Raw genomic sequence first — 8,859 nt, forward strand, 5'->3', positions numbered from 1 at the left:
GTGTTTGTTTGTTTGTTTGTTTTAAGTCCCCTTCCCCTTGAAACCTTGGGCTTTAGAGGTTTCATTAGGCTGCCTTACGGGCATTACATCAAGTAATAGAAAACATCTGTCTTTCTTGGGCTTCCCTTCTGAGGCCAATGCAGATCCGCTCGAAGAGCGTTAATCAAGCTATGAAAAACACTGGCAGCTTATTTCTTTGTGATGAAAAAGCTGGTTTGCATCCTCATTAGGTAACAGGGGCCTGACACCTTGGATACCTACAGCAATTATGGACTCTGTGGTTTCCTTTTCAGGAATCTATTCTCCTCCCAATAAGTGTATGTAAATTTCATTCTCGATGTTAATGTGATTCCCCCAGCAGTGTATGGCAGGAATAGACAGAGGATGAAATAGGGTTTTAGCAGGAGAAGGGTTGCCAGGCATTGTTCCTCTTTCAAGATACTGGCCAGACTTCCCTGGAGGTAGAAGGCATATGTGGATTGATTCAAGGGTGCCAGCACGCACAAACTGTTCAGAAAATAGCACCCCTACTGACATGCTACTCTTTCTCTTCCTTATGTAGTCAATTGTCCATTCTGTTTAACTCCATCATTAACCCAATTAATTGAGCCAAAAGTAAGAATAAGGGGATCAAGCTCCCTCAGTGGACCCAGTGAGCAATGGTGCAAAGTCAGCATGAGATCAAATTGAAACAAGGAGAACTAGAATTCTCTAGAATTCAGAGAGAGAAGGATCTGGTTTGTACCAAGAACAATTCTTGATAGAATGGTAGAAGCATTTAGAACAGACCTTTGGACAGAACTCTTAAAATGGCAATAAGTAGCACTTGTACTTCACTTCTGGGTTTACAAAGTTTTCTACAAATATTTTATCTCATTTTATCCTCACAACAACCCTGATCCTGGGAGGTGACAACTACTATTAGCCTTACCACTACCTTGACTTCCATCTCCCTTCAACTTCCTATAGAGATAGTCCAGGACCCTGAACCCAAGAGCTTTTAGAATAGCCATATATCTAGGTCAGGAGCCTCAGAGAGCATCCTGGGAGGCAATTCCTGTGAAGATAAACCTGGAAACTGATCTTATAACTGTTATGGCTATAGATATTGAAGACCAAGAAAAGAAACTTTTAGCACTAACATCCTTGTCAAATAACTCAGGATCAGAAACTGATAGGGTTTTGATAATGAAAATACCATTAAAAAAGAAGCATCACCATCTGTTTTACCATTGCATCTTAAGGAACATTCCATCCAACTTGTAGCTGCAATCTTCCATATGTATTGCTTCCCCCACTGGAATGTGAACATTCTGTGAAGCACTGTCTTTGTGCTGTTGGTACAAAGACAAAAGGATCTCATTCCCTATTTTCAAGGACTTTGCATTTTATCTAGAGAAGCTTTTTAATACAAATCTTGATTTGAACAAAATATACAATTACTTACAACATAATAAAATACTTTTGTTGGTCTCAAAATTACTGGTCTGAGATTGTGAGCACTGATGACTTTCTATGAAAAGAAGTATAGGAGATGATGGGACAGCTAGATGGTACAGTGGAATCAGAAAGTTCTGAATTCAAGTCTTGCCTGAAACACTTATTAGTTGTATATTCCTGAGCATGTCATTTAAACATGCTTGTCTCAGTTTCCTCATGTGTAAAATGAGATAGAGAAAGAAATGGCTATCCATCCCAATATCTTTCCCAAGAAAACCCCAGTGGGTTCACAAAGCGTTGGGCATATCTAAAATAACTGAACAACATAGGAGATAATGGGTAGGAGGAGTCATCTTCCTAAAGTTGTAACTGAAAGAAGCCCCAGGTGCTCAGAGCACATCAGCAAATATGGGCATTATGGGAATAGTAACACCAACCTAAAAGAGCCTTTGAAAACAAAAGATCACAATATACATACACTCACACAATAGGAAGCCAACTGTGATTGCCAAAATTTGTAGATCAAAGTCTGCCGAAAGGCTGCTATCTCAATTACACATAATACAAAGAGAATTGGTTCCAGAAACAAGGATCTTGTAAGTATTGTGCCTGTCTTACAGTGAGTGTAGCTCCCAAGTTGCAAGTACAGCTTTGGGGAGCAGAATGTGAAAAAGGAATGAACAAGGGTGGATAGCCATGAGCAAGACATAAAACTGAGATTTGAGCTCCTCTTGGCCTAACTCAATGGATCAGGGTATCATTATGATCCTCCCTTTCACCACCTACCCAAAATTCTTCCCCCACTCCAGTTTTTATTATTCCCCAGATAATGGGCCAATCCTCTATCCCCCTGCCTCTTGGAAGGATGATCTCTATTTTTAAAATCCACACAAAGAGGTCAGTTTCACAGGTTCATTATCACACTATCCAAGGTATAATTGCCCTTGTTCTTGGTTAATTTCTTTTAATTCTATTTCCGATTCTTTAAATTCCCTATATTTTAGTAGCAGCTCATTTATTCTTGGTTTTTCCCTTTCAATATGAGTCTTGATAAAAAAAAATTCACCAATCTCTACGTAAGAATCCTTTACATAAAGATTTTCTTAAAGGATCTTTGAAGTTGAAAAGAATTGGGTTAAATATTCCCACCCTTTTTATTTACCTTTTCCTCTGCTTTATGTTCTTATTTGTGTTTTTGTGAGATGGACAATTATTGGGAACTTGTACGAGGCTTTGCATTACCCCAGGACTCCACTGTTTGCAGAGGGACGTTGTGACAGTCTTTCCATATCACTTATTCCTTGCCTTCCTTCCAGCAATGTGAAAATCTGGGAATCATTTTCACTCCTTCCTGCTGGCTAGTCATTGCAATGAGGAGCAAGCCAAGATTCTGGCCAAGAGAGGAATGAGTTCATTTGCAACCTCAGGGTGAAAAGCACAGACTTACTGCACATTCAAAGCTAGTTAAGAGACAGGAAAGCAAAGACTCAGGATTAATGGTCAATAGTCATCTAGGGGAAAAAAGGTTAATCAGTGGCCTCAGGAGCCAGTGTGAAAGTTGAGGTCATTTGGTACATGTTCATCATTTTCAGCCACAAAGCCTGGTGAGCGATGCTAAAGGAACTGATAGCAGACAGAAAGCAGAAAGATATGAAGAAAGGAATTGGCAATTATACAGAATGAAATGGAATATCTCGGGTTTTTGTCTGGAATTAAGCTGAATATCATTTCACTTTTTAATGGGTTTATATTTTGTCTACTTAATTAGATTAGAAACTACTCAAGGGCAAAATAAGAAACAAAAAACTATTTTATTATTTTTTTTTCTTCTGATTCATCAAGAATCAGAAGAAAGTCAGTATAGTACAATGGTTAGGGCACCAGCCTCTGTATCAAGAAGATCTGACTTCAAATGTTGTCTTTGATACATAATATCTATGGGATTGTTCATGGAGAAATGTCCCCAGGAAATTCTGTTATGGAAAGTGCCAATGTATTTGCTACTCTACAACTGTGAAAGGAGTTATAACACTGGGAAATCAATGAAATCATAGGTTCAAAGAGCATCATCATCTTCAGCTAAGTTTCTGAATAATGCCTTATATTCTCCCTCATTGCCTGAAAACACTCAATAGCAAACACTCAAATATTTGCTGATATGCTTTGCATTTCCTTCAGTAGATTATCCTTGTCTATCCCCCTCTGAAATAAGAATATGTAATACGTACAGAAAGAAGGAGAAAGTGAGGAAATATGACTTTATGAATCATAGAGACTCCTCTTAGATTTATTGATTTGTTTGTTAGTTTTTGCATTTCCATCAACCAAATAATTCTTTGCTTAGTGAAAGCCACTTCTTGATGAGATAGAGAATACTGGGAAGACATAACTGCACCAATCTTCTAAGGGAGATTTCTTGAAGACTACACATATCTTTTCTGAAATCTTTTTAATGATGTTATTATCAGGTCTTTGCAAGTCTGAGCCTTCTATATTTACAACTTCTTTGGAAATCACTGTAGCATGTTATTTTAAGTCATTTCAACTATGTACGACTTTTTGTGACCCTATTTGGGGTTTTCTTAACAAAGATACTAGAATGGTTTGACATTTCCTTCTCCAGATCATTTTACAGATGAGGACCTGAGGCAAATAAGTTTAAGTGACATACATGGCTGGTGTCAGAAGCCGGATGAAAAAGAAGTGAAAGAAGATGAATCTTCCTGAATTTTGACCTTGCCCCTTGCTTGCTATAAAGGACTTTGGCTTTTGACTCTCCCTGTCAATTATATCATATTTTATTTTTTACTTGGTATTCACTTAAATGGTCAATGCATTATACATCTTTCTTGCCTCCATATCCAATGGGTATTAGATCATTTGTATCTTTGGAAAGGCAGAAAGACAAAACACTTTTGACAAATTTTATCTTATTTGATATTTACAACTCTGGCAGGTAAATGATATTATTTTTCCCATTTTACAATTGAGGGAAATGAAACAAATAGAGTTTAAATGGCTTGCCTAGTGTTACATAACTAAGTGACATATGAGGCTAAGTTGTTATTCACATCTTGCTGACTTTAGACCAAGAGGTTTATCTACTGTGCCACCAACCATCTCTACAGGCTTCTTATAAGTGATAAGCTTTTGACTTAACAAGAACTTTAAGATGTATTATCCTGGACATCTAACAGTCTCTCCATATTTCATTATGATTATCTATAAAATGAGTATAATATAAATCTTCCATATTTAGAAATTATAATTATAATAAAGACAAATATAAATATAATATAATAAAATAATATAATTATAAGATGTCAGAGTTGAAAGGGAATACAGATTTCTTTTAGGCTGCCCTTGACCCTACTTATAAGTAGACATCTGAATTTTTAAGAAAATCAATGAGGAAAAGCAACTATTTCCCTGAGAGCTGCCCATACCAATCCTCTCTATGACATTTTCCCCTATATTGGACCCAAAACTGCATTTCTTAAACTTATGCTCATTACTTTTTGGTCTTCTGGAATCAACTAGCACAAATCTGATACCTATCTATAGGATAGGATTTAAAATTATTGAGACCAACTATCAGGCTTTCCTTATGTTTATCTCTTCTCTAGGTTAAATAGCCCAAATTTCTTTAGTTGATTATCTCATGACTTCATCTCAAATTATCTTGGAGAAACAAGTATCTGAAATGGGACCCAAATCTCCTTATGCCAGATCCAAGACAGTAATAATAATAATTATGATGATTATACTGCATATGATTTTACTCTTAACCTCTTTTGATGGAATTTAAATAAAGGTAGCCCTGCAATAAGTAGCTCTCCTGTTTTTATTTCTTTGATAATAACATATCACATTTATATATCGCTTTAAGATTTAAAGAGTAGTTAAGTAGGGCAGTTGATAAAGTGTCAGTCCAAATATTAGGAAGGTTCATCTTCCTGAGTTCAAATCCAGTCTAAGACATTCTGGGAAACTCATATAATCCTGTTTGCCTCAGTTTCCTTATTTGTAAAATAAGCTGGAGAAGGAAATGATAAACTATTTCAGTATGTTTGCCAAGAAAACCCCATATTGGATCAGTAACGGTAGGACAAGAATTAAATAACTGAACAACAAATTAGATTTGAAAAGTACTTTACATATACTGTCTCATTTGATCCTTACAAATGGCAACTAACTTTAGTATTTTTCTCAAGAAAACCTTAGATGGTACCACAAAAGGTCAGACATGATTGGAATGACTGAACAACAACAAACCATATGAAGACACTGAGGCAGAAGCAAGTTAAGTGACTTGCCATTGGTTACACAGTTAGCTAGTATCTGAGGTAGCACTTGTAATCAGAGGTTTCTAATTCCATGCACAGCATTTTCTCTCTGTGCCATGTGGTAATCGCTCTTCATGTTAAATATTCTATGAAGGAGGTTAAGAGAATTACTTTATATACATGAGCACAAGTATTAGGGTACAGTCGCATCCTCTAAAGACTCACAACATTTATCTTCAATACAATTTCAGTAGGAGAGAAGACAGGAGAAATGAGAGGTACTTCATTCTGCCCTTCCATAAATTTGATCTTCTCATCTAGGTCTCTTTGATTTGAAGGTACTTTTCCCCTTTTATCTTGGGTATTATAGAAATATCTGCTGAAATGTCACACTTCTTTGTTTTAATGATTCAATATCATGTTTGCTCGATTGTGTGCAACAATCCAAGGCCTCTGATAAAGACCTCATTTCTAAAATATATAGAGAATTGAAATAAACTTAAGAGAGCCTTGTGTGATGGAGTAATATCACCTTTTTGGGTTTATCTGGAGACAATCTGCCTTTAGTTTTCTCATGGTTTGAAATCTGTTGTTCTTCTCTTTCATCATAGAAGCTCTCTATCATCAGAGTTCTCTTTACTTTTTTACTCCATTTTTTTAAAAAGTCAAGGTCTGCTTTTGGCAGCGGGGGGGGGAGGGAGGGAGGGAAGGGAGGGACAGGTTTTCCAAGCTTCCTCTACAAGCAGCGTCTTCCTTTATAAGTGGCCATGGCTGGGCTGGATCGGTGCTGACTCATTCCTGGTGCTGTGTGGGCATGACCAGGTCCTGTGAGATTCTGGCATTGAGGTTCACTATTGATCTTGTATGTTTGTTTTGGATGTTTCATAACTTCTCTACTGATATACTGGCATGCAATCAGGGAAGAGTGGCCAACACTGCTGTAGATTCCTGTAGATTCCCTTCATAGATTCTCTTCCATCCAGAGTCCACACTGCCCCGGATCTCTGTGCTGGTATTTGTGCTCAGCTGCTTCTGCTTGGCTGCCTCCCTCCCATTTCCAAATGAAACAGACTTTTTATGGAAATCTTTGACATTATCTTCTGCTGATAATTTGCACTCCCAATATTTGTGGGTTCTGCTGGTCCAGGCTAATTTAGAGGCTAGATTTGCTAATTAGTCTGAGGGTTGTAGAATTACTCAGGACCTAGTAGTTTCCACTTTAAAGGATCGAAGGGCCTGTAATCTGATATTCTGAAAGGCAAAGGAACTTGAAATGCAACCAAGACTAAATTACCCTGCTAAACTGAGCATTTTCTTTCAGGAGAGAAAATGGACATTCAATGAAACTGGTGAATTCCATTTATTTTTAATGAAAAGACCAGAGCTAAGAGATTACAGAAAATCACTCCTAGGATAATACACCATGACCACATAGGATTTATACCAGGAATGCAGGGCTGGTTCAATATTAGGAAAACTATTAGCATAATTAACTATATCAATACCCAAATTAACAAAAACCAAATGATTATATCAATAAATGCAGAAAAAGCATTTGATAAAATCCAAGACTCATTCCTAATAAAAACACTAGAGAGTATAGGAGTAAATGGACTTTTCCTTAAAACAGTCAGTAGCATCTATTTAAAATCATCAGCAAGCATCATATGTAATAGGGATAAACTAGAACCATTGCCAGTAACATCAGGGGTGAAACAAAGTTGACCACTATCACCATTACTATTCAGTATTAGAAATTCTAGCTTTGGCAATAAGAGAAGAAAAAGAGTTTAAAGAAATTAGAGTAGGTAATGAGGAAACCAAATTATCACTCTTTGCAGATGATATGATGGTATATTTAGAGAACCCTAGAGAATCAACTAAAAAACTATTAGAAGCAAGCCACAACTTCATCAAAGTTACAGGATACAAAATAAATCTACATAAATCATCAGCATTCTTATACATCACTAACAAAATCCAATAGCAAGAGATATAAAAAGAAATTCCATTTAAAATAACTATCCTCTTTCTTTCAAGAATACTATAGCTATATATACAAAAATTATTTACTATCACCAATTTGTATCCATACCAGTGGCAAAAAATGGGGCCAACATTAAGCAATGAGCATATTTAATCATGGAAACCACAAAAATATAAGAAACCACTTGATTATTTCAATACATATACAAAAAAAGCTTTGAAAAATAGGTCTCATATTTAAAAAGAAAAATAACTTAAAATTTTAAGTATGAAAGTGTTCTTTACTAAAATGATCAAAATCAGATAGCTAAAACAAAGAGTTAACACAAATTGCAAAGAGAAATATTAGGTTTAACAGCACAAATAGCATAAATCAAGGCTATTCCTTTTGCCACTTTCATTATAGCTCTAGAAAGAAGGTTTAGCAAAAAAAATAAGAAAACAAAATATATGATATAAATGTTAACATAAGATATAAAATTAGCCCTATTTGCAAATTACATATCTTACTTAGAGACTCCTGAGAATCAGTGAATAAATTATTTGAGATTATTAATAGTTTCAGTAAACTCACAAGAAACAAAAGATGTCCACAGAAATCATTGCATTTATATGTTGTAAAATCTGAGAAGAAATGGTAAAAGAAATTCCATTCAGCTAAAACTGTCTTTAAATTCTGAAGTTTAACCTATAAACACAAGTGTAACTACACACACATAAACCCACACTTTATATAACTATTGAGCACTCTTTGCAGAAATAGAGACTAAAATAAATGGAAAGATAACCATCAGTCATAATTTGATCCTGGCATTAAGACATACACTTAATACAGCCCAAATTAATTATGGAAGAAGTGCTAAAAACCAATTAAATTAGAGAAGGAATTCTCTCTAGAATTAGATAAAACAATAAGATTCATTTGGAGAAATTAAAGTCTAGGATCTCAAAGGGAATACTAAGAAAAAGTTTAGCAAAGTACAGCTTTAGCAGACCTCAGTCTATACTGCAAAACTATGGTTATCAAAACTACTTGGTAGTGGTTCAAAACAAAACAAAAAAAGGAAGAATCCAATAGTCTAGATAATCAAGAATTCTATAGTTCAATGTTTGGTAAACCCCAAAACATAAGTTATTAGTCCAGGGA

Source organism: Sarcophilus harrisii, chromosome 3 (assembly GCF_902635505.1).
Source record: "Sarcophilus harrisii chromosome 3, mSarHar1.11, whole genome shotgun sequence".
NCBI classification, from domain to species: Eukaryota; Metazoa; Chordata; class Mammalia; order Dasyuromorphia; family Dasyuridae; genus Sarcophilus; species Sarcophilus harrisii.